Raw genomic sequence first — 26,775 nt, forward strand, 5'->3', positions numbered from 1 at the left:
TTTCATATTGGTGATGGACTACATTAGTGGAGAAGAAAGCGCTTAACTGTTTGTGGAATAAACGTGGTGTCCTTTGGAGTGGTCACTTTCTTCTGTTTTATTCTGTGGTTTGCTGAGTTCCAGTTTCGTGATGGACTACATTAGCAAAACAAGTTGGAGGGGGCAGATCAACAAAGCTGCTTTATGCAGATGATGTGGCAGTGCAGGAAGACTCTGCGCTAGAACTTCAGCAAAGGATAGGAGAATGGCATGTAAATCTGAAGGCACACGGGATGAAACTAAATGGAGATAAGATGGTAATGGCAGCAAATTGGAGAAATCTGAAAAAGCTGAGAATAGAGATAGAAGGGAAGATAGTGGAACAGCTTCAAGTATCTGGGAGGGGTAGTTGAGGAAAAGGGTAGCTTGAATGAAGAGGTCAAAGCTAGAATCAGAGGGGCTGCAGCCAAATGGCATAGAGTATCAGGTGTAGTCTATGACAGAAGAATGCAAAAAAACTGAAAAGTAAGGTGTACAAAACAGTGGTGCGACCAGTACTACTGTATGGTACAGAAACCTGGGCAGTAAAGGCAGAACAGCTGAAGAAGCTAGAGGTGATGGAAATGAAGTGCCTGAGAAAGGTGGTAGGATGCACACTGCGGGACAGGTGAAGAAATGAGGCCATAAAAGCATAAGCCAAAGCAGCTCCAATTGCAGAAAAGATCAAAGAGGACAGATTACAATGGTTTGGGCACATGTGCAGAAAAGCAGAAGACAATCTGATGAGGAATATTTGGGACAGAGAGGAAGAAGGTAAGAGAAAGCGAGGATGTCCAGCAAAGAGGTGGACAGATTGTGTGAAAGAAGATCACTGACAGTCAGGCATGAGTGTTAAGAAGGCAGAAGTGTGGCACTGAATCAAGAGAGCTGGTGACGGATAACACAATACCCTGACCCCATGCAGAAAAATGGGAAAAAAGGGGGCTGATGATGATGACGTATAACTAATGTGCATTGTCCTAAATGAGTATGCTCATGAACTCATATATATGCTAAATACAATTAAATGTGTATTGTACTAGCTGTGAATGCTTTACTAAATTGCTGTATACTTGTTAGCCTAATACAGATGGCAAAATAAGATCTTCAGCATGAATTACTTCACTCCAAACCAAGTAGAAGGCAGCTGTAGCAAGTAATAGTAGCCAGAGAACTCCAATAAGAATTGTAAAAAACTTTTAATAAAGTAGCGTAAGCGCTTTCATAACATCAGTTGCTTCCTCAGACGCATAAAAACAATGCATAAAAATCATATATATATATATATATATATATATATATATATACACACACACACACACACACACACACCAAGGACATGTAGAAAAAACAATGTTCCACATATTTCCCTCCATTTTTAAAAACCTATAAACCAATTAAGATTTAAAGGAACTGTAGCTAAAACAACAAATGTGCACGTAAAAAAAAACATATATTAAAGCACATTGATAGATTATTCTTTCATACTATGGAAAAAAACTTGTATTGATTCATATATATATATATATATATATATATATATATATATATATATATATATATATATGTATATATATATAAATATGGGTACACTTCATAATCTCGATATTCTGAAATACCGAATTTCAGAATACCGAGATTGGAATACCGAATGTTTAGGATCGCGAAACACCAGAAGCACGAAATTCGAAATACCAACGTTCGGAGCTTCTGGTGTTGTGGTGTATGAATGGATGTAAGTGCAGGTAAGTTTGTATGAGTGTGTAGGTTATGTGCTGTAGTGTATGTTAGTGTGTATTTTGGTTATGATGTTTGTGTGCAAGGGGCTGTGAAATGTGTGGGTGTGAGTTGTCTTTGTGTGTGCGATTGCGTGGTCTCGGAGTTAGAATATATAAGTAGGGGCGGTATGGGGGGCACAGCCCCCCACATGGAGGGTGCAGGGGGATGAAGCCCCCTTGCCTGTTTCTAGTGTAGGTTAGTTTTGTTTGTGTGTGGGGGCAGTTGTCTGCAAGTAAGTGTCGGGATTTTGAATTTCACGATTATGGGCATTCAGTATTGTGGTGTTTCGGCTTTATGATCTCGATATTCTGAAATATTTAAAAATTTCGAGATTATAAAGTGAACCCATAAATATATATATATATATATATATATATAGATCTATATGACTTCATCGACATGTTATAACATCGACATCCACTAGTGCGACTCGACATCACCGACAACTCAAAATATCGAAGTTTGAAATCACCGACATTCACTTGCCTGACAACCCGACATCATATACAAACCCACAGTATACCACATGGTATGCCTTCGTCAAACTGTCCATCCGCAACATAATGCAAACTCAAAACCCGTCCCATAAAGAACTCCGATGGTAAGAGTAAGTGAATGGAAGAAAATGCAAAACTCATACTTGCCAATTCAAATGCCTTGCTATACAATTCAGATATGAGACATAGAACCGCTGTTACTTACATTTTAAGTAACTTTGCTGTACGTTGCAGAAACTCAACATTAGAGTAGTTCCACATGTTAGACGCACAAACTCAACATTAGAGTACTTCCACATGTTAGACATTAGTTTATCACTTTCTCTTGACGAAGAAGTAGTTTCCTGCTTTTCGGAGACGATATCTAAATGGTATAGCAAGGCAGTTTCAACTGGCAATTATGCGTTGTGCATTTTCTTCCATTCACTTACTCTTACCGTCGGAGTTCTTTATGGGACGGGTTTTGAGTTTGCATTATGTTGCAGATGGACAGTTTGACGAAGGCATACCATGTGGTACACTGTGGGTTTGTATATGATGTCGGGTTGTCGGGCAAGTGAACGTCGGTGATTTCAAACTTCGATATTTTGAGTTGTCGGTGATGTCGAGTCGCACTAGTGGATGTCGATGTTATAACATGTCGATGAAGTTATATAGATCCATATATATATATATGTATAGATAGATATATAGATATAGATATATATATATAATACATATGATTCATCTTAATCAAACATAATAATTCATCTTTTAATTCTCCTTCCTTTTAGTTGCTGTGGTGGTGGTGCTGCAGTAGCATTGTCGCCTCACAGTAAGACGTTGTCCTGTTCGATTCTCAGCTAAAGCATCTTCTGTGTGGAGACATGCGTGAATGGGCATACCTTCGTTGAAGGTTGTGTGTCAGGCCTGGCAAGTCAGTGTGTAAAAATCTACTGCCAATCATTAGGGGACCAGAGTTCCGCTGTGGTGACCCCTAACAGGGAAAAGACGAAAGATACAACAAGAAATTCTCCTTCCTTTTAACACAGGTTTCAAGGGGACCAGAGCTTTCAATCCAGAGCCCCTGTGGGCTCCCATGCATAGAATCCATTTTAACTCTTGTGTTTCCATTTTATTAATGATATCCCCTATTCTCGAACTCTCCTGTATAACTTGCAAAACCTGAAACTTGAATTGATGACTCCCTTCTTCAGTTAATACATGCTTAGTTATGGCACTGTACTCATGTTTCATCCTTGTACAGTAATCATGGTCCCTAATTTTTTCCCTCAACCTACGATCTGTTTTACCTATGTAAAACTTAAAGCAGGTGATGCAGTTGGCAATATAAACCAGGTTTTTAGTGTTGTAATCAGCTTTACACCTTAGGTGCCACAAATATCCAGTGTCAGGGTGCCTGAAATATCTAGATCCATCTATAAATAAACAATAGCTGCATTTCTCACATGCCAGAGTTTCAAAAAATAAACATTTCCTTCTGGTAAAGACACCCTTGGATAGCATAACTGCTGCTTCAAGTTTAAACCATTCTTAAATGTGTACCTAGGTTTTGTGCCAGCTATCTTGACAGTTTCCTCATCAGTTAACAGAATATGCCAGTTCCTATTAATCACCTGCTTCACAACCTGTAAACCCTGTGCATAAGGTAGTACAATTGGAACAGTGTTGACACCAACCACTGTCCTGTCACACCTAACCCCTCCTCTTAATATATAGGATCTACCACTCCCTTTTCTATCTCTTTTCACGCGTGCACAAGAACGCTCAACTTCATTACTAGAATAGCCTCGAGTGGTAAATGCCACTTTTAGATACTCAAGTCCAAGTACAAAATCCTGCTGTGATGATGACAGTCTAGAGACCCTAAGAGCTTGTCCCTCAACAATGTTGGGGAACATATGTGGTAGAGGCATACTACTTCCTCTGCAAAAAAGAGGGTTGGTAGCAATCCTTCCTGTGTACACTAGTTTATGTCTCACCAATCGTTCTTGTAGTAGTTGCATCTAAAAATGGATCTCATCAGGAGAACACTGATATGTAAACTTCATGAAACTACTGCTACTGTTAAGGTTGTCCACAAATTCATATAAAAATTCGCGGTCACCCTTCCAACAAATGAAAAAATCATCCACGAACCTGCAAAAAAACTTCACATTGCTATCTGTGATGTACATCTCCTCCCATTCTTTCATAACAATGTTAGCATATACATTAGCACAGCTGGTCCCCATCGCAACACCTGACCTTTGCCAGTAGTACGTATTGTCAAACAAAAAAACATTGTATCCCAACACCATTTCCATCAATATACATATAAAATCAGCTCTCATCTCATTATATATCCCATTTCACATTAAACAGGCCTTAACCATCTCTAACCCTTCACTATTTGGGATACAAGTGAACAAGGATACTACGTCCAAGGTCACCATTAAATCAAACTCATTACCATTACTACCTGCCAGGAAATTGTGTAAATCCAGCAGAAAAGTTTCAGTATCTTTAAGTACCACCTCATAGCCTTCAAGAACTTTTTTATGCTCTTTATCCAAATACACAGAAACAGGCTCAGTCATCCACCCAGCCCCAGCTACTACGGGTGTAAATTTAGGTCTTGAGAGATCCTTGTTGATCTTAGGCAAGCCATGTATTTGGGGTACCACCGTGTTTTCCACAAGAAAATACTCATAAATGTCATTACTTATGTGTCCTAGGCTTAAATTATCTTGTTAAAGTGCATAGATTTTATACTGCATATTCAAAACAGTTTCTCTATTTATAACTTGATAAGTTCTAAAATCAGATAACATCTCTGTCATTTTTGTGTAATAATAGTTAGCATCCAACACAACCACTGGCCCACCTTTGTCCGCAAGATGAATAACTATTTTACTGTTATTCTGTAAAGAGCTTATCACTAAATGTTGTTGTTTGGTTAAATTATCCATATGCCTGTTTTGCACTAATCTATGAGCATCATATAAATCCCTTTCACATGCCTTAATGCAAATGTTTTTAATATGTACAAGAAGCAAAGTTTGTTTATTCATACAATGCCAGCTAATATTCATGTTTTTATTAAGGCATGTGAAAGGGATTTATATGATGCCCATAGATTAGTGCTAAATAGGCATATGGACAATTTAACCAAACAACATTTAGCGATCAGCTCTTTACAGAATAACAGTAAAATAGTTATTCATCCTGCTAACAAAGGTGGGCCAGTGGTTGTGTTGGATGCTAACTACTATTACAAAGAAATGACAGAGATGTTATCTGATTTTAGAACTTCTCAAGTTATAAAAAGAGAAAGTGTTTTGAATATGCAGTATAGGATCTATTCATGTTTGCAAGATAGTTTAAGACTAGGACACATAAGTAAAGACATTTATGAGTATTTTCTTGTGGGAAACCCGGTGGTACCCCAAAAACATGGCTTGCCTAAGATCCACAAGGATCCCGCAAGACCTAAATTTAGACCCATAGTAGCTGGGGCTGGGTGGATGACTGAGCCTGTTTCTGTGTATTTGGATAAAGAGCATAAAAAAGTTCTTGAAGGCTATGAGGAGGTACAAGATACTGAAACTTTTCTGCTGGATTTACACAATTTCCTGGCAGGTAGTAATGGTAATGAGTTTGATTTAATGGTGACCTTGGACGTAGTATCCTTGTTCACTTGTATCCCAAATAGTGAAGTGTTAGAGATGATTAAGACCTGTTTAAGGAAAGACAGGATATATAATGAGATGAGAGCTGACTTTATATGTATGTTGATGGAAATGGTGTTGGGATACAATGTTTTTTTGTTTCACAATACATACTACTTTCAAAGGTCAGGTGTTGCGATGGGGACCAGCTGTGCTAATGTATATGCTAACATTGTTATGAAAGAATGGGAGGAGATGTACATCACAGATAGCAATGTGAAGTTTTTTCGCAGGTTCGTGGATGAGCTTTTCATTTGTTGGAAGGGTGGCCACAAATCTTTACATGAATTTGTGCACAACCTTAACAGCAGCAGTAGTTTCCTGAAGTTTACATATCCTTGTTCTCCTGATGAGATCCATTTTTTAGCTGTAACTATTACAAGAATGAATGGTGAGATACAAACTAGTGTACACAAGAAGGACCCTCTTTTTTGCAGAGGAGTAGTATGCATCCACCACATATGTTCCCCAACATTGTTGAGGGACAAGCTCTTAGGGTCTCTAGATTGTCATCATCACAATAGGATTTTGAACGTGGACTTGAGTATCTAAAAGTGGCATTTACCACTTGAGGCTACTCTAGTAATGAAGTTGAGCGTTCTTGTGCATGCGTGAAAAGAGATAGAGGAGGGAGTGGTAGACCCTAAATATTAGGAGGAGGGGATAGGTGTGACAGAACAGTGGTTAGTGTCAACACTGTTCCAATTGTACTCCCTTATGCCCAGGGTTTACAGGCTGTGAAGCAAGTGATTATTAGGAACTGGCATATTCTGTTAACTGATGAGGAAACTGTCAAGATAGTTGGCACAAAACCTAGGTACACATTTAAGAATGGTTTAAACTTGAAGCAGCAGTTATGCTATCCAAGGGTGTCTTTACCAGAAGGAAATGTTTTTTTTTGGAACTCTGGCATGTAGGAAATGCAGTTATTGTTCATTTATAGATGGAGCTAGATATTTCAGGTACCCTGACACTGGATATTTGTGGCACCTAAGGTGTAAAGCTGATTGCAACACTAAAAACCTGGTTTATATTGCCCACTGTACCACCTGCTTTCAGTTTTACATAGGCAAAGCAAATCACAGGTTGGGGGAAAGAATTAGGGAGCATGAATACTGCACAAGGATGAAATGTGAGTACAGTGCCATAGCTAAACATGTATTAACTGAAGAAGGAAGTCATCAATTTAAGTTTCAGGTTTTGCAAGTTATACTGGAGAGTTCTGCAATAAGGGATATAATTAATAAAATGGAAACACAAGAATTAAAATGGATTCTACGCATGGGAGCCCCCAGGGGCTCTGGATTGAATGATACGGTCCCCTTGAACCCTGTGTTAAAAGGAAGAAGAATTAAGAGATGAATTATTATGTTTGATTAAGATGAATTGTATGTATTATATCTGTTTTGTCAGTCCAAGCCTGCTCTAGGTCCCTGAACACTTTTGGTGTTAGTGCCTTCAAATTTCAGCCTTACATTAAAAGCCATTCTCTAAGTATAAGACCCAGGAGCATTGTAGGGTCTGTGAGCATATCATGAGGTTGTTTTAAGACTAATCTTGCATTGTTTTGATGACACATTGTTGCCATGTTTTAAATATTTATCTTTGTAGCAAAACACAAGCTGTATGTTGTATTACCTAATCTCCGAGTCCTAGACAGAGATACTCTGGAGTTTCACAAATTCTTGTCAGACCTCCCCGGTAAACAAATGTAAAATAAAATAAATAAATAACTAAAATTGTGCTTTTCAACCTCAAGTATGTTTTCTTCATAGGCACAATGAATTATATAGCAACAATGATGCATGCAAGTAAATACTGGACACGTGTTTTCATCTTGGTTACAAACAGAAATAAATGAGCATTTTGAAGAGTATTTTGTTTAAATAAGCCTTTTTGGTAGTTGCTGATTTCAGTTATAGAACTGCAGTATTATTTTGTAACTGATGTGATATACTCAAGGTTGCATAAATAAACTCTGTGGCTTAGATTTCAAGCACAAGGTTTCTGAATTTGACAAGTACAATCAAACCATCAAATATAACTTAACTTGAGTGAGTAGACAAAAATGTCTTAAAGAATATATGTTGTGCATGTATACCTAAGCAGTGACAAAGGATGCTTATCCAAATGTAAAGAAGCAGAGCAAAGTGATTTTGCAAAATAAACAATACAAAGGGAACAAAAAACCTTCTCCCCAAATACTGCACAAATGAAACATATTTCTACTAATCTGTCCTTGTAACAACACAGCGCTGTCTTCTGTTCTTCTATTTGTTCAGCAGATGGGTATTATGTGCCTTGGGAACAATATGCAAATTTGTCTCAAGTGAAGAACAGATATGGTTGGACACTCAGTGTTTTTTCTGCCAACAAAACAAAGACGATATTTCAGTTATGCAAAACAAGGTATTAATCATTGTCCTTAGTGGTACCTGTTAAAGGTCAACATGAGATACTACTGGATTTCTTTGACTTGAAGTAGAATTGCTAATAACTATCACAAAATGTTTTGCATGAATAAAGAACCTGTTTCCCTCCTGTAGCTATGGGAACCAGAGTTTAAAAAAAGGGAAAAAATATATTTACTTGAAGTATTAAGAAGGACGGTCTTAGCCATTTGCTTAAACATATGCTATTTGTACAAGCTATTTAGTGTAGAATGTGTCCAGCCTGCTCCACTTTCAATATTAGCAAAAAGTTACAAAAGAAGCTAAAATAAATCTTAAAGCCCTAGAAGATGATACTTGACTACATAAAGTCAGCAAATGGAAGCATGCTTATACAACAAGATATATCAGAAGAGGAGAGAATTGATAGCTCATATCACATCACTGTAGCATTTATCATTATACAGGAAATACAATCTTACAGCTGAAACCATAGGTTTTGCGCCTGGATCAACAAACTCGTGCATCCCGTTCCCTTAAAATAAGATTTAAAGAACTGTAGTGTACAGAACAAGCAGCATATCCTTAGGATAATAAACAAGAGCAAGAGATGAACTGCTGCGGATACACCAATGAGAAAAGAGCTTGACTCTAGAGAGAAAAGAAAAACCTTGGCAGTGGTAACATGAAAAGCCGATTTTGCACAGGTGCAGCCATGTCATTTATTTTGTACTGACAAAAGAAATCCTAAAAAAATTATAGTGTGCCAGTGTTTATGGGATTTCTGAGTTTATGTTTCTAGCTCAGGTAATATAGTATTAAGGACATCACATAACCAAACGGTGCACATAAATAATATAAAACTTAATAGCTCTTGAAACTGAACTGAAGTGTTTATATAATAACAGAGAAATGGTTGTCTGTACCATGGCATGTAAACAAAAATTCTGACTCTGTTATATTTAAGTATAATGGTTATATGACAGACTTCATATATGAACTCCAACATGAAATGTAAAGTAATGAAATACTGTAAGAACACACTATGGCTTCCCTTCATAACATTAATTATTAGAATAATCAACATCCATACAGTGCATGGATTTATAAATATAATGTAAAAACATACTTGTTCCTAGCGACACAGCTACATAAAATCATATTTTATTACTTTGTTGTTGTTTTTTTAACTTTTCATTTTCCATAAACAGATTTGATCATTTTATGTCCAGAAAAGCTGAGAGATGTGAAATTATGTTAAGAATGTCATGGAGACAAATGTACAATTCATTTGTTTTTAAATGCATACTAGGCAGAATTGTGATATAATGTAAACTTCTGCAAGGAAGCATTATCACACAAAACAGGGCTTATAATTTGACCAGAAAGGTGGTCAGTGGACATTATGTAAATGATTTCACAGACTGCACTGGACCCACAGGCAAAGAAGGATATCTGAAATTTCTTCACAACTTCTAATTTTATGTTTCGAAAGTATGACAGTCAGAACATTAAAAAAACACTCCTTTCAATAAATGGATGGCAAACAATATAATGAAATTAAATGTGCTACTGCTTAGTTCGCTTTACACTTTAAACAAAAGACATATTTATCTGAATAGTCACTATGATTACGAGAAGTATAGACGGAATACAGACAATGTACTATTGTAATTATAAATATTCTGAGCAATCCTCTGGTACCAGAAACAGAAGCAAAAGTGTACTTCAGAAAACTGTGAACTGGGAGTATGAAGTCTAGGGCTCGAAGCATAACTCTACCATGCAATCTATCTACACAAAGAAGGCTTTTATGAGGAGGTTACTATGAAATTAGAACTGACAGCATCATTACTTCACCGTGCAGTCTATGTAACTCTGAGATTGAGAAATCTTGAAATAACAAAAAACAAAAAAAATCAACAAAATCAAGATTACATCAAAAAAGATAATTTCCCCCTGTACCCCCCACACCCCCCTGGAACTTAAATATACTAACTCTGAGATCACACTAAAGTGAAGAGAACGGTAATGCTCCTGTTCTGCATTGTATGGCGATCTCCACTAACAGGTTTCGAGATTTCACAATTCCTAGGTTCTGAGCACTGGCATTTAGAATGTCAGGATTGTGAAATTTCAAAATTCCAAAGTGGATCCATCTAGATATAAATATATATCTATATATGTATATGTGTGCGTGTGCTATATATATATATATATATATATATATATATATATATATATATATATATATACACACACACAAACACACACACACACACACACACACACACACACACACACACACACACACACACACACACACACACACAAACACACACACACACACACACCTAGACATACAAAGAGAGAATGAGGGAGGGGAGCAGAAAGAACACATAAGGCTATAGACATGGTTTATTAGCTGAATGCTATAGTTGCACTTATTCCAATTAATAATTTATTCTGCAGGCCAACTCACTTTTATGCCTTACATCCAGAATGCCGAATGGCAAAGATCAGTAAATCACATTTCACAACTTTAATTTAAAAGCCATGAATATACATTCGCTATGGGGAAAATGGTGTTACACAGTTTGCTAGTTGTGGTAGATTAATATAGCAATAACCTACGCCTGGGTGTGGGTAATGCTGAATTTACCCACGGTTGGTGTGGTTTGGTAATGAGGGCAAAGCCTGAGTGGCCAAAGACAACCGTGGGTAAATCCAGCATTACCCACACCCAGATGTGGGTTTTTATTATTATACAATGACATTATTTAAGAAAATAAATATTTGCTTTTCTTAAATAATGGCATTGTATAATGCCTCCTTGCTGCCCTTCTGCAGCTGTCTGGTCTTCTGCAGCAGTTCTGATGTACTGCGCATGCATATGCTTACGCAGTACATCAGAGCTGTGGATGGAAGCAAGGGAGAAAGCAAGATTCAGTTGCTTTTTACAAAGTGTCTCAGTATGTTAATGGAGTTTAACATAGCGAGACAGCTTTAAAAAAGCAACGGAGAATCTCCGTTGCTTTTATTAAAGCTGTCTCACTATGTTAAACCCATTTAACATAGCGAGACAGCTTTAAAAAAAGCAACGGAGAAAGGAAGATCTCTGTTACTTTTTTTAAAGCTGTCTCACTATGTTAAACACTTTTAACATAGCGAGACAGTGTCTAAAAAGCAACAGAGATCTTGCGTTTTCCATTGCTGTAAAAAAAGACTTATACTAATGGAAAAAGCCAAGGCGACCGGACCTTTTTCCATTAGTATAAGTCTGATTTACAACGTGCATGCTAACCAATCAGTGCGCACGTTTTGGAATATTAATGGGGGGGGTTGTTGTATAATGTTCTTTTAAAGGGAAAAGTTCATTATACCATAAGTTCCTTTATTAAAGGTCATAAACAAAGATGGCCATCAAACTGGACTTGACTCGTGTCTCATAATTTTTAAAGCTTACAACTAAATAGTGCAGTTTACTGTGAAATGTCTACTTCACTTCTAACACTTCATCAGTGTTGATCATTTCTCTATTTGAACTTATCTCTACAAAACTCTAAATGCCTAGAGTTGCCTTGCTTCACAGTTGGTCACTTTTGTGTTGCTATCATATCATCCATTTGGGACCTCTTTGCCTTGCATCTCAAAGATACACAGAATCTAATTAATTGAACAGTTTGTCCTTTACATGGGTCATATGTTGAGATGTCTGCAAATACTGTTCTTTCTCATAGCATCTCTCATATTTAGTTTAATTAGGTCAAGTTTGTTTCTTAAATAATGCTCGGCGGACTGACCTATATTGTAATTAATTGAATAGTCTGTCCTTTGCATGCTTCTTATGCTGTAATTTCTGCAAACACTAATATTTTTCTTTCTTATAGCATCTCTCATATTTAACTGACATGTTTGTTTCTGAAATAATTCTCAGCTGACTAACCCATACTGTAATTAGCTGTGGTTCTGTACTGTAGCAGAAATGCCAAAACTGTATATTTCACATCAAGCACTGTATGTAAAAGCATTTTAATTCTAATGTCTGAATATACATCTCTGCTAAACCATTTTGTAGCTGAGTACACTGTTGATAGCAGTGGAATGGATAACGCCATCTTGTTTAATGAAATTACAAAGCTCTTCTGACATGAACTGATAACCACTATCCTAAACAATATGACGTGGTAATACATAAACAAAAAGCAATCTTCAGAATAATTGATTTTTAGTTTGCAGCATAATGTAAGAGAAAAATGTCATGTTTTTGCATATTTAGTTAATGAGGTTTTTGTTGTATTCCATTTATTCAGCTTTTTTATCAAATATATATTTTTGTCCATTTTTCTTAAAGTTCACTTTTGCTACATAGTGGTTATTTGTTGACCTTTGTATCCTTCCTGCTAGCTCGCTTATAAATAGTATGTTCTTTAATATGCTTTAGATAGTTGTTTATATAAACGTGTTCGTGTGTGTGTGTGTGTGTGTGTGTGTGCGTGTGTACGTGTGTGTTTATATTGAAGGTAAGATATAATGGAAGTAATCTATAGGAATAAAGTATAATAATTTTTTCTGTGACATGTCTCCAAATACATTGTATAACAGATTTACCCATCAAACTTGGAAGTGTTTAGATTACCTTCTGAACTGCAGAATCACTTTAGCACTTTCTGTATTAATTTGCATATATAATGTACTGGTGTTACTGTCTTGGTGCACAGCAATATATTACTTTAAAAATGTGTTGGCCTTATCCTCAGTTTTTATAGTGTACAGGCACTGTAAAATATAAAATTATATGCACTCAAAACTTAAGGAGTGTGTATTCCTTTACAGAAAGTTATGTGTAATTAATGTTGTTTTCTAAGTATAGAGTATTGTGTTGTATTATATGTGCATTCTTGGTAGACTCATGTTCCACTCAAAACAAGTTAACCTTTTGACTGAAAAGAATTCTCTGTGAGTTAAATTAGTTTTATGCATGTGTCTCTGAGTATTTCTGACTGCCAATTTCTAAAGAAAATGAAAAAAACAAGTTTGCAGAGTACGATGGATATGGCTACTAAAACTCCCCGAGATCTGTCCACATTTAAATACTCAGGTGTCATCCTAGTAAACTCCACATGGGCTTTAAAAGTGGCCTTAAACCTCATGAGCCCCTTAACTGGAACTTACATTAATTGCTCATTCCATCATATTATCTTTACTTTGAAAATAATAACAAGTACCATGTTTCTTGTCAAATAAGATGCTAGACTTGGCTTCTATTAAATTATCCTTGCCTTTCTACAGAATTTGAAGGTAAGTCAGCAGAGTATTATAATAAGGATTCGAACATTAAAGCAGCTCCTTGTTACATGATCTGAAACAGGATCTGCAGATATTAATGGTGTGAATACAACCAGTGATAAAGGTTTGCAAACAATGATACCTCTCTAGGCAAACAAACACTCGCATTCAAAATGAAAGTGTAAATGGATCAAAGAGAATAGGATGTGAACACTTTTCTTTTATTCAGGTGTTTGAAGTATCTGCTAATTACCAATGGAAACATCAGAATACTTGTTTATCTGCTGCAGGGTTATATACGATCAACAGCATTGTAATATCTGCTTGTAATGTGTGTTTATTTACAATATAATCTAAAATACATTTAAAGATAAATACATTTTACTTTCTGCACCAGCTTGTTTATTTGCTTATTATTTATGAGTCTATGCTCTACCTTACTTTACTTTCATTAATGTTAATATATGCATACATACCCTTGTGAGCACAAGTGTATGCATGTTAAGATATTAAATAGTAGGATATGAATGAAAGGATTTGAGTGCATGCCTGAAAGGCGTGTCATTATAAAAGTAAAGGTCTGTGCTCTGTCTTTTTTCTCTTAAGGAAATGCATTAAAATATTTATTATGTACCCTGGAGTGACTTATTACACTTGTAAAGTAGCTTAAAGTAGAATGTCTGTATGAAAAAAATGAATTAATGCATTTTAAACTGCTTTCATCCTACAAAAGAAATTGGAATATTTGTTTGATATTTGCTGGGCCAAATATATGCTATACTGTGGATCAAGTACAATGGCAGTTTTAGATTTTAAATAGACACGAGACATGATTGCAGAACAAGAGCAAACGCCAAACTAAGCTGTTTCATATTCCCTACAGTTTGCAGAACTTGCACTGTAAAAACACACTGCACATGTCCAAGGACGTAAACATTTTTTCTTGGCCTCACTCTACCCGTTTGGTTTCCAGATGTTGTCATAGACTTCAACAGGCAAAAAGAGTGGAAGATCTCAGCAAATGTTTTAGTCAACAACCCATATTCACGGTGCATGTGTTGTTAGCCAACAACACATGTGCTGTGAACTACCACAGCCAAATAAGCCAGTGACCACTTGAAGAAGATGAAATGTAGCACAAAGAGAGAATGGATTTATAGGAGTATCACATACCAACCACACTGCTGCAATTACTCGCTGTAATAGCACACGTCAGAAGCAAATCACACATTCTACAACATATGAAGAATTCTGATAATTATAAAACTTAAGTATGACAAAGCAGCTTACTACTAAGAGGGAAAGTAAAAACAAACAAAAAAACAAAACAATGAAGAGATGTTTGCTGCAAGTGCCTTGTCACTTGCCAAGCCAGGCTTTGGTGCAAGGCCTGTATGAACTAGTTCTGATTTCCCTGTTGTCATGTTATCACTATGGTGGTTGGCTTCTCTGAGCAATTCTTATATTATCTATCATCGTTTTCTGCATTTTATTACATCTCACATTATAATTTAACTCACAATGTAATAAGTCTATAATGGAGCCATCTGCCACGGACCAATTAGGTAAGTTTCAAAAAGGAAAAGGGGTTTGTGGTTTGTAAAGACATGATGTGGTAATGCAGCAATTCTTGCTCTGTCACCAGGATCTTCTTTTCTCTGACTAAAATGTTGTCAAGAGATGCTTGTGCTTCACAAAGGTGAAGGTTTCCTTCTTGTGGTGTTAATCATCAGTAACCTGACAATTTTCAAGTTTATCCTGCATGGAGCAGCAGGTCATCAAGCGGACACCAGCCGGGCACATCAAAGATCAGTGTTTGATCCTATACAAGTTTTTTTTCTCTTCATACTTAACGTTGTCCTAATATAATTTTGTAGTTCATATGTAAAAGAGGTTCTCTTTGCTCCTCTTTCTTTCAAGGATTAGGCAGTACAAGTATATCCTTGAATAAATACCAGGTTCCACATTTGGTTTTAATTCATTAATAAATAATTATTCAAGTTATACATTTTATTAGTTAAATATCTTTTAATTATAGCTACAGGGCACTAAACTCAATGATGTACAAGACCAAGTTAGTCTATATTAGTTGAAGGGATGCTTTTGAGAATCATGTACTCTGCCAGTTTACGCATAGATGGTCATATTATCAGGGACGTAGCTGAAAAAACAAACAAAAATATAATGCATACATAAAATAAAACAAGTCTTTGTTCATAATTTTCATCCCTTGGTGGATGCATTTTGTAAAATGGTGGAAGATGATATCTACTCTACTTCTAAAAAGTCATACATCAATTTCAAGAAAGATAACTTAACTTTCCGGCAGAAAAGGGCTTTAAATAATCTTAAGAATGACAGGATCATCTCAATTAGACCAGCCGATAAGGGTGGTCCGGTAGTGGTGTTAGATAGGAATGATTATAACTTTTATATGAGGGAAATGTTGAGTGATATGACGTTTTATTCACTTATAACAATGCAAGATGTCTATGAACATGTTTCAAGTGTATATAATACATTGGATGACTTGAATAGAAGTGGGATAATTACAATAGAATTGTTTGATTTTTTATGGGTTAAGAATCCATTAATTCCCACCATCCAAGGTTTGCCAAAAGTACACAAAGATCCCATAACCCTCCAATGAGACCCATTGAGGCAGGTAGAGGATGAGTCACTGAACCCTTATCAGTATACACAGAGAAAATGTTGAGACCAGTGGTTGATTTGAATCCAATTATTCTTAGAGATTCTAAACAATTTTTATTAGATCTTTGAAATGAAACAGCAAGTATGCCAGATAATTTCCCCTACCTTTTAGTCATGATGGATGTCAAGTCCCTCTTTACTATCATTCCTAATCACCAAGGTATAGACAGTATTCATCAGTATTTAACACACTACACTGATATCTTGGCTCCCAAGACTGATCTTACTTGTTTGCTATTGGAGACAGTGTTAGAGAACAACATTTGTCTCTTCATTAATGAACTGTTCCTGCAGAGGGATGGTGTGGCTATGGGCACATCCTATGCCAATAGCTACGCCAACCTAGTGATGGCTATGTGGGAGAAAAATAAATTGTTTTCTTTACCTCGCTACAGGAAGCATGTAATCTTCTACAGACGTTTTGTAGATGACCTGTTTCTCCTTTGGACAGGTAGCAAGAGTGATTTAAGCAGTTTCTTTGAGGAGATAAACTCCCTCACAAATTGTTTGAAATTTACTATGACAGTATCATTAAGTAGTATCCCTTTTTGGATGTTTTTATTGAATGCCTAGGCAATGGCAAATTAAATACAGGTGTATACAAGAAACCCTGTTACAAAAATACATTATTACACAGAGAAAGCATGCACCCTAGATATGTTTTTAATAACAGTATCAAAGGCCAGGCAATTCGAGCATCCAGATTAAATCCAATGCAAGATAGTTTTGAGATAGAACTGCAGATCTTAGTGATAGGTTACTAACAAGGAAGTATAGAGCAGATGAAATTTCAGTTGGTTTTCAGATTATAGAGCACCTTAGGTCAAACAGAGCGTGTCCCTATTTTTCACAGAAAGGCAATGAAAAATACATTATAAAATGTAACTCTACTGATACCAATATATTACCACAGAAACTATCATTATTTTACACACATGACTTTTATCAAATAAGAGATATCATATGTAAACATTGGAACGTATTAATTGTTGATCCCAATATTAAAGAAATTGTGGGTGAACACCCACAGTTTTTATTTAAAAATAAGAAAAATTTACACAGACTTTTATGTTATCCAAATACTATGCCTTCTTATGATTATAATAATTACATAGGTACAAATCCCTGTAATAAATTTAATTTCTGTTCTTATATATGTGATTCCAATATGTTCGTTCACCCTAGTACATCTCAATTTTATAGCTTTGATATTACTGCTAATTGCAAAACGGAACATGTTGTCTATCTTGCCCTATGTTCTTCCTGTCCTGCCTTCTATGTCGGTAAAACCGAAAGAAGACTTAGGGACAGAGTGAGGGAGCATTTATATCAAATACGTATTAAATCTAATGCAAATGCCCTCTCTAAACATATTTTAGAAACTAACAGTTTACACACATTTAAGTTTATTGTTTTATATAATAATATACCTAGTTTGAAGGGAGGAGATGTTAGAAATTTTACTGAAAGAAATGAAACTAACTGGATCATCAGACTACAGGCACATATTCATCCTGGCCTTAATGATAAGATTCCCATTAAACCAGCCCTCAAGAATAGGAGATTTCTTTTTAAGTAACTTTTAATAAATTTCTTATATATATTGTTTAATGATGGATTACTATTGTTTTGCTATATATATTTTTTAAAACTGGTGCCTTTTAGCATCATATAGTATTTGTTTTTTAAATAATTTGAAGTTCTGAAATATTTTTGCTTAAATATGCAAAACTACTTATTTATCATTTATCTAGTTTGTATATTTACTAATTATGATGTCATCATGTAATTGAAAATGTAATTGAAGATGTTTACACTTATATATAAGGTGTGTACTGAACCAATTTGTATTCTTATGGTTTGAAGAAGCCATCTTGGCGAAAGCGCTTACCAGATATCTGTTAATAAAAAGACTGTTTTTTATCAAGAGGCTGTGGTAACAGTTTAATTCTCTGAACTGAATAAATAGTTTGTACCTGGTCTGAATAGACATTTTGTATGCTGACTACGGTTATCTGCGTGGGCTTGTTCTTGAGCTGTGTATATTATACGATTTTACTTTTTTATTATTTTTTGCCCAAGAACACACTTTTTCCTGTGGTGCCAGTTGCTATTCTGGTTATAAAATAAAACAAGTTTTTGATGTTGTAATAACAACATATTTGACGACTAACTACCAGTTTTTAATTAAAGGACTCATTACCTTTTGTGGGGGTGAGTTATTTTGTTAAGCTGTTAACACTCTTCAGTTATTCTGCCAGGATTTTGACACTTCAGGTATTGAAATCCCAGTGGGCAAGGATAAGCTCAGAGACCAGGGAGCTTTTCACCAAACTGGAATCCACACAGAGACAGATGAATCCTTCAACCAGCAGGAAAATTATGCCTATCTTAGTTGAGTGTGACAATCCTTCAAATGAGGCTCCTCCTAGGAAATCAAGGTGCCAAAAAAGAAAGAAGTCAAGGTAAGCCCAAGCTCCAGTAAATCCTTAGGGCACAATTCATCAGGCCGGGGTCCTAACGAGGAAGATAATGACAATCCAAATCTAATTAGAGAAATGATAATTTAGTGAATCATGTCAGCAGCATTTAGAAAAATTCTTGGAGGTGTTCCCTTAGAGAGGCAGGGCAAAAAGTTTTGATCGAGTACTTGAAAAAGGTTTTGGGCAAATCAAATTAGCCTAAAGGGCCCCATCTACATTAAGTGACACACAGACTCAGTGATCTCACCTACTCATAGGCCAGGTAAATCTCATCTATCAAGAGATGGGCCAACAGTAAGAGTCATGGTGCCCCCATTTGCCCAGGATTTACTGGTAATATTCCCAGTTCCAAGGTACCATTACCCATGTTCCCACTGTTAAGGACAAGATCAATCAAGGTGATTACATTGAAGTATTTTATATTTTGGATGTTGATGGTAACAGTGTTTTCTAGAGGTATGCAATGCTGGGTCCAAGGACTTGGCAGTTGCTTTGGTGGGTCTGAGTAAGAATTCTTTTTCAAAGGTAGTTATCAAGATCTGGTATAACTGAGTGGCTAGTTTTATAGTGCATGGCTGTGTTGGTGAAGAGGGACTCGAAACAAGTGTCACCCCTTCTAGCATACTTGTTAACCATTTGAGAGGCACATCAAATATGGGGTAGACTTGCTTGAGTTTTGTACAATCAAAGCTTTTGGAAGTTAAGGGAAATGGATAAGTCAACACTGAGAAGAACCTCATTGAGATATCTGTCTAAGCATTATATTAGTCAAACCTGTGTTAGAAAATTCAACACTGACAACACACACATTTCATTTTCTGGACATTCTACAGTGTCAAATGTGCTTGCCAGTTTACAGATGCTTGTTCACATTTTGGCAAGACTCATTCAGCTATAAGATTCTGAGACAAGAATGGGCAACAGCTATTCTGCAAATCAGGTCAGTTTTGAGAGGATACCCACTCAGGAGCAGGAAGTGAAAAATAGAAGTAAAGGCTCCTTTCAAAGTCAAAGGGGTGTCGGTTCCATTCACAGGCAGCCACATACTTACTGATTCACATTTCCTTCTTAGGGTCACAGACCTGGAATTGGAGCTTAGAGTATACTCAGACAAGCAATTAGTATCATTTATATTGCAATAATTTACTACAGGATTTGCTACTCATTCATTTACCCCCATTTATTTTAAGGTCCTGAGAAATGTATGTTCTGTGAAGGAGAGGAAGAAGTTATGAAACTCATGTCAACAGAAATAGCCAGAGAGAGGCTGGCAGTCCTTTCTGAGTACCCTACTTAGGAATCATTCAGAATATCTCCAGTAGGGTTGGTGCCAAAAATAAATAAGGTATATTCTGCCTTATCTGCCGTTTATCATTTCCAATGGGATCATCGGTCAACAATTAGATTGATACGAATGAAATTCTGGTGTAGTATGAATTCTTAGATTAGGCTGCCCAAGTTATTAAAACATCACTGATCTCTGGCATGGTAAACTGCACTTTCAGTAATTTTTCTGGTTTCTTCCAATCTGTTAACAGAACTGACCTCTTTTGGGAGTTTATTTCCAATCAAAGTATTACTTTAATAAAGAGATGCCAATGGGGTTCTCAACTGCCTGTGCCATTTTTGAAACTTCCTGTACAGCCCTCCTCTGGCACCAGGCAGTATAGAACTCCCAGACAAGAAGCAATTGATTATTTAGAGTATTTTCTTATTGTGGGCAAAAGGGGAGGAAGAGCCACAGATGGTATGGTGAGCTCCATCAGTTTATGTCAAGATTTAGCCATCCATTTGGCTTCTGATAAGGTGGAGGAGACTTGCAAGATTAACAACTCTCTACGCTTAGATATCCATGTTCCTGCCAAAACTTTCAGACTGCCTCCAGACAGGTTACAGCATTTGTAAGCATCAGCTGAGGAATTTTTGAAGGCCAATGAAGTCAGGTCATTGAAGTTATGCAGCTCTAATAGCTACTCAAATTTACATCTCCAGCAGCCATGCTAGGAAGGACATTCATTAGGGCAGTTTCAAACCTTTTAAGGGGAGGGAAAGCCAAACATCACTGGGCAGAGGTTACATCCAGAATTACAGAAGACCACCATTTATGCAAGGTTTTCCTATTAGAGTTCAAGGTGGTGGCCATTTCACAGAGCCCATTGTGGACATCTGGCTCTCTCCAGAGATATACAGATGTAGCAGCAGGATTAGGTATGGACACCTATTTCTACTGGTAGTGGTTTTCTGTAGTCTAGCCTTTCCTTGGATAGAAGATAGGAAACAGGATATAATATTTCTGGAGACCATGCCTATTTGGGTGACCAAATTGTTTTCAAAAGAGCAGTAATGGTAAAGATATTCTTCTTGGAAAACCAGGTAGAGTTTACAATTTTGCTGAAAAAGACTCCAGGATTTAAGTGGGTTCAGTCAATTTTGAGGCTTTTGGTTCTCATCTGACTTTTCTGTTAGATATATTCCTTGTAAATGCAATGCCAATGCTAAGAGTATGTCACATTCTCAGAGTTCCAGATTTTGGGAAATGGCTCTGGATGCACAACAGTTTGTCAAACATGTAACACAAGAGATATGGTTAATTAGAGAGGACTGACATTGAAGCTATTATTCACCTCATGGATGCTGAGTACCAAGAGGTCTTAATCTGCATCCCTTAATTCTTTAAGACATTTTATTTAGGCCTACCTGTCTTAGAACAGTATTGGTCTGTTCCACTATTGTCCACTACCTACTTCAAAGATATTTAGTAAAATAAGTGGTCAGTATAATTCATTTTCATCAAGTGGCAATTGGATGGCTAGCAACATCATTTAGCCTTCTGGACATCACTAACCAATGCCTGGTTTCCAGAGTTTTGAAAGGGTAGTGCAATAACAAGGGTATAGTTTCATACCCAAGTAGATCTATAGGTAAATCTTTGTTAAGCACCATCTTGTTTGGAGTGCTAGCATCTTCACAGGATTTTCATATATTTGTATGTGGACAACCATTTTCCTGGTTATATGCAGGTACATTCAGAGCTAGCAAGATACTTTAATCCCTGTACTGGAGAGATGTAATTTTGTCCATGGATCACTGATTATATAGTTGAAGAAATCCAAAACAAACAAGGCCAGATGGGTCAAGCAGGTTTGTTTAGTCAAGTAAGGTGATTAATTGTCCTGCTCAGTTCTCTGGGTAGGGGCATTGCACCAGTTAACTTCAGATATTTCACCTTTACAAGCTGTTTTTAAGATTCCCTCAGGCCATCTAATTATACCCAGATCTTATAAAATTAAATTTAATGCTCAACAAGGCTATGAGAGTCAAGGAATTTCACCCACAGGCTTTTATTCCCACTCTTTCAGGATTGGCAGAGCTTTGGATTTAGTGCAAGAAGGCCATTCTGTACAGGTTTTTAAAAAGGACTGGTAGATGGCCATTTAGTACTTATTTACCTTACATCAAGAAGTAATTTGGCCCCTTTCCATTCTTCAGGTGAGAAGCTACCTGTGATCATAGGCCATTCATATATTTGCAGAGTAGCTTGGAGGGCATTAGTTTATGAAAAAAGCCAAACCTTAACCTGGATTCTGCATCTTGGTCAGTCCTTTGGTTGAGTTTTCCTACCCTCTCTTGTTTTCATTTTTTTGGACATTTGGGACCAACTATTCATGGAAACATTGAGGCCCCATGCAGTAGTCACCCATCTAGGTGGCAATTATCTAGCACACGTACCCAAGAAGATATTGTTGGCCAGAATTTTATTTGATCTGGCTGCATTAAGATTAAAGCACCAAGATTTATTGATATTTTGGTCTTCCATTGTACCAAGACTTTGTTGGCATGGTGTTATAAAGTCATTGCCACTTGAACTGTCAAGGAGATTGATTAACAATCACGTCACCATAGCAGACAAGACCATAGGTGTGTTTGTTATAGTGCATCCTAATTTAACTAAGCCTGACAATGACTTTTATTACTATGATAGGGCACATTTGAATGATTAAGGTCTTGATTTATTCAGTCGGCAGATAGCTAAACTTTTGCATTATATACTGTGGGTATATGATGCAAAAGAATCCATCCAGTATCCATCTTGATTAACCGATCTCTGTCAGAAAGTTACGTTCCCACACTGTGGAAAGTATTACATATAATTCCCCTCCACAAAGGCGGACCATCCACAGAACTAACCAAGTACTGCCCCATAGCTATTCTCTCTCCACTCTCCAAAATACTAGAGAGATGCATACACTCTCAGGTCTCAGACTACCTCCTTACTAACAACCTCCTTCCCAATACTCAGCATGGTTTCCAACTAAACCATAGCACCACCACTGCCTTACTCTCCTTTACTAACACTATCCTTCAGCATAAAAACAATGGCTATCTCTCCTCTGCTACTTTCCTAGACCTATCTAAAGCATTTGACATGGTCTCACACAAACAACTTATCTCTGTCCTCAATAACCTATCCTTCTCACAATCAGTCACAAACTGGTTTCAGAGTTACCTGTCTGACCTCCAACAATCCGTTGTATGGCAGAATGACATATCTCCCCAACTACCTGTCTCCATAGGGGTTCCCCAAGGATCCATCCTTGGACCCCTACTGTTCTCTGTTTTCGCCAATAATCTAGCCTCTGACACCAAACATGGCACACTCATACAATACACGCAGATGACTCAACCATCATCTGCTCAGCCCAGTCCCTACCCAAACCGCAATAAGTCACACAGGAAGCCTTTTCCTCTGTTGAAACTTGGTTATCCGATGCCCAATTAATACTCAACCCAAACAAAACTAAACTACTCATCTTCCAACCCACCAAACATACTCAAAACAACTCTCACTTTAACATCACAGCAAAAGACAACACCACTATATACCCAACTGAACATACCAAATTGCTAGGAGTGGAAATAGACAATAAACTAAAATTTGACATTCACATATCCTTGACCATAAAAAAAGTCCACAAAAAACTAGGAGCACTATACAGAAATAAGCAACTTCTCACCAAAGCAGCAAAGATTTCAATAGCAAATTCTCACCTTATCTCCACCCTACATTATGCCTGTCCAATATATACCAACCTAAGGCAATGCGATCTAAACAAGCTAGAGACCTGCTACAACAAAATCACCAAATTCGCCACAGGGGCATCCTACCATAGTCACCACTGTCTCTCACTTGCTGAACTGGGCTGGCTTGAACTCCCTCACCTCCTTCAATGGTATCAACTCGCACTCGCCCACAAACTAGTAAATCATCCACTAAATGTCCCATCCCTCCAGAATCTACTCCAACCCTATCGCACCACCAGACCACTAAGATCCAGCAACAAAAATCACTTGCAGATCACTAAAGCCAATAACTCTGCTGGTGAAGCACTATTCTCTTGCACCATAGCCAAATTATGGAACTCCCTCCCACCCACAATTACCTCCATACCATCATGCACCCACTTCAAAACTTTACTAAAAGCGCACCTAAAAACATGCTGACTATGCCCTTGCAACTCCCACTCTAATATCACCCACCCCATCCAAACACTACCTTTCTTTCCACTCCACTAACTACCTTGATTATAGCAAGCTCAGATGCTGATAAGTCAGTACTTATTATACAGCAGGAACTTCTTCTTGTAACAATTGTTAATGTCTGTTATGTACTTCACAGATAAAGATTCTAGTTGTCTACTGATGTACTATGTTCTTCATCTGTAAATATGTTGTAAGTAATTGCTATGCAAATTGTTAATCGCAATGTAATCCAGTGTAACTACTGTCTGTTTATTTTAACTGTGGAACTTTTCTCCCCGGGCCTCTGCTGAAAATGAACCTACGTCCAGTCGGACACTCCCGGTCAACAAATATATATAATGTTAATTTGAACCTCATTTAATTGTTCTTGCACTGTGTTGTTCAACATTGTAAGTTGTGGACTTATTTCATCATGTCTCATGGGTTTTCCCTGGTTAGTACTTATTACTCTATACTCGGATTTAGGAGGCCAATGGAGGGGCGACATGAGGAGGCATCACCAACCCTTTACCCTCCTTGGTTTTTATTGTTCTCCTGCTAGGGTTAGTAGGATGTAAAGGTGCAACACTAACCTGTCAAGCACAGACATGTGACTTTATGTCTGTGGACCATGCTGTATCATGCAGATCTTCTTGGTATGGGCAGAAAGATACAGGTCTTGAGCTAGGTTGGTAACAGCAAGTACCCAAGTGGGCATGGAGCATGCCAGTCTGGTAGCAATTGCTGCATCAGCATGGCAGAGTAATGCCAATCAGCAACATTTGAAGGAATACGATGAGGAATAAATATGCTATGCAATGCTGGAAATATAAGACATTAATGTTATCTGTCAATTATATGTGATCATAATACATTGGTGACACTAGCATTCACGGTGTGGATAATGGCTTGGGACAAGGGACAAATGCTATTAATTAGGGATAAGTTTTTCTCTGTACAGCAGGCAGAGCACAGCATTTGTTAGGCAATTAAATCTGAGGAGCATGACATGAAACATACATCAGAGAAGTGATGTATGTTAAGGAATGCATACCGATCTATTATACCAGCACCCAAGGATACTGAAACATGGCAGTTTTTGTTCAAAACATTGAAAACTCCCAAAAATAGAGTAGCATTTGCTGAAGGAAAAACAGTTTATACCTTTGTTTATTTGATTCATTGAATTTGTTGACATGTAGACTTCTCAGGGGAGCATTTTTAGACTCAGGATTGAACTTAATGCAACATTGATTTCAAGCTGATGCATAAAAAGATTCAAAACTGTAAGTTACAAGTAAATATAATAAGATTAAGTTAAATAATGATTTTATAATATAATAAAAACAGCATTTGTTGATGATCCAGAAATGATATATGGTAGTTAAGAAAGCCTATATACAATCATAAATTTTTCAGTTACAATCTCAGAATATTCAAATAGAATTCTAATGACATTTTATTTACAGAGTGTGGTACTTTGGTAATCATTTGAAATGTTGGTACTCGCTAGAAATATGGCGACTGAATGGCCGAAAGAATTGACTTATATATACTAAATCCAAGATGCTGTTTCCCAGAATATCCCCTTTCCTTTAAGCTACAGTGATCTCAGAGTCAGTATAAGCATATAAGTTTGGGGGATATAGGGATTTGCCCCCACATGGGGGAGCTTGCCCAACCCCCTTTCCCCTGCAAAAAGAAGTTTAAAGGAGAAGATTGATTTTTGAAATTCATTCTCCTGTGTTTTTTGTGTTTTTTTTAGGCAGTTTGAGTGCAGACATTTCAGTAGTGAGCCTGGTACTTTACCTGTTCTGTAATGATGTAGGAAGTTGGAGCGCAAGATTAAGTAAATAAGTGGCAACATTTAAAGGAATGTGGACCGTGTTAAAGGTGGACACTTTGGATGGTCTTAGCATGTCTGTTCCAGGACTCGGTCTTTAAAAGAAGCTACTAAATGAAAAGACACAAAAAGACTTGCAAAAAAGTATCTGATAAGCTCCTATATTTGAAGGACATTGTTTTTAGTGGCCGTGGCCCTTCTATTTAAAGTGATGGATTCCACAACTTCTGTAAATATTAGGAGACAATTATAAGCTAATGTAAGAGCTAATAATTAACTTTATGCTTCTTGAAATATGAATTTCTGTAATGAGATTTTTTTGTATAAGATTACTGAAAGAATTATTTCAGGTTTGTGCACTGTATTGAAATGTAGTTGCAAATGTCAATGACATTTTAATGTAAATATCATTTCATGTTAGCCTACTTAAAAGCAATGAGACTGGGCTCACCTTCAAGCTCACTGGCAGCAGATTTCTGAAGCAAGGCCCCTGGTAAGCACAAGAACATACCTGAAAACTGTTCCTGTACCCCT

The sequence above is a fragment of the Protopterus annectens genome, chromosome 14.part0 (assembly GCF_019279795.1).
Source record: "Protopterus annectens isolate FY-2018-M chromosome 14.part0, PAN1.0, whole genome shotgun sequence".
NCBI classification, from domain to species: Eukaryota; Metazoa; Chordata; order Ceratodontiformes; family Protopteridae; genus Protopterus; species Protopterus annectens.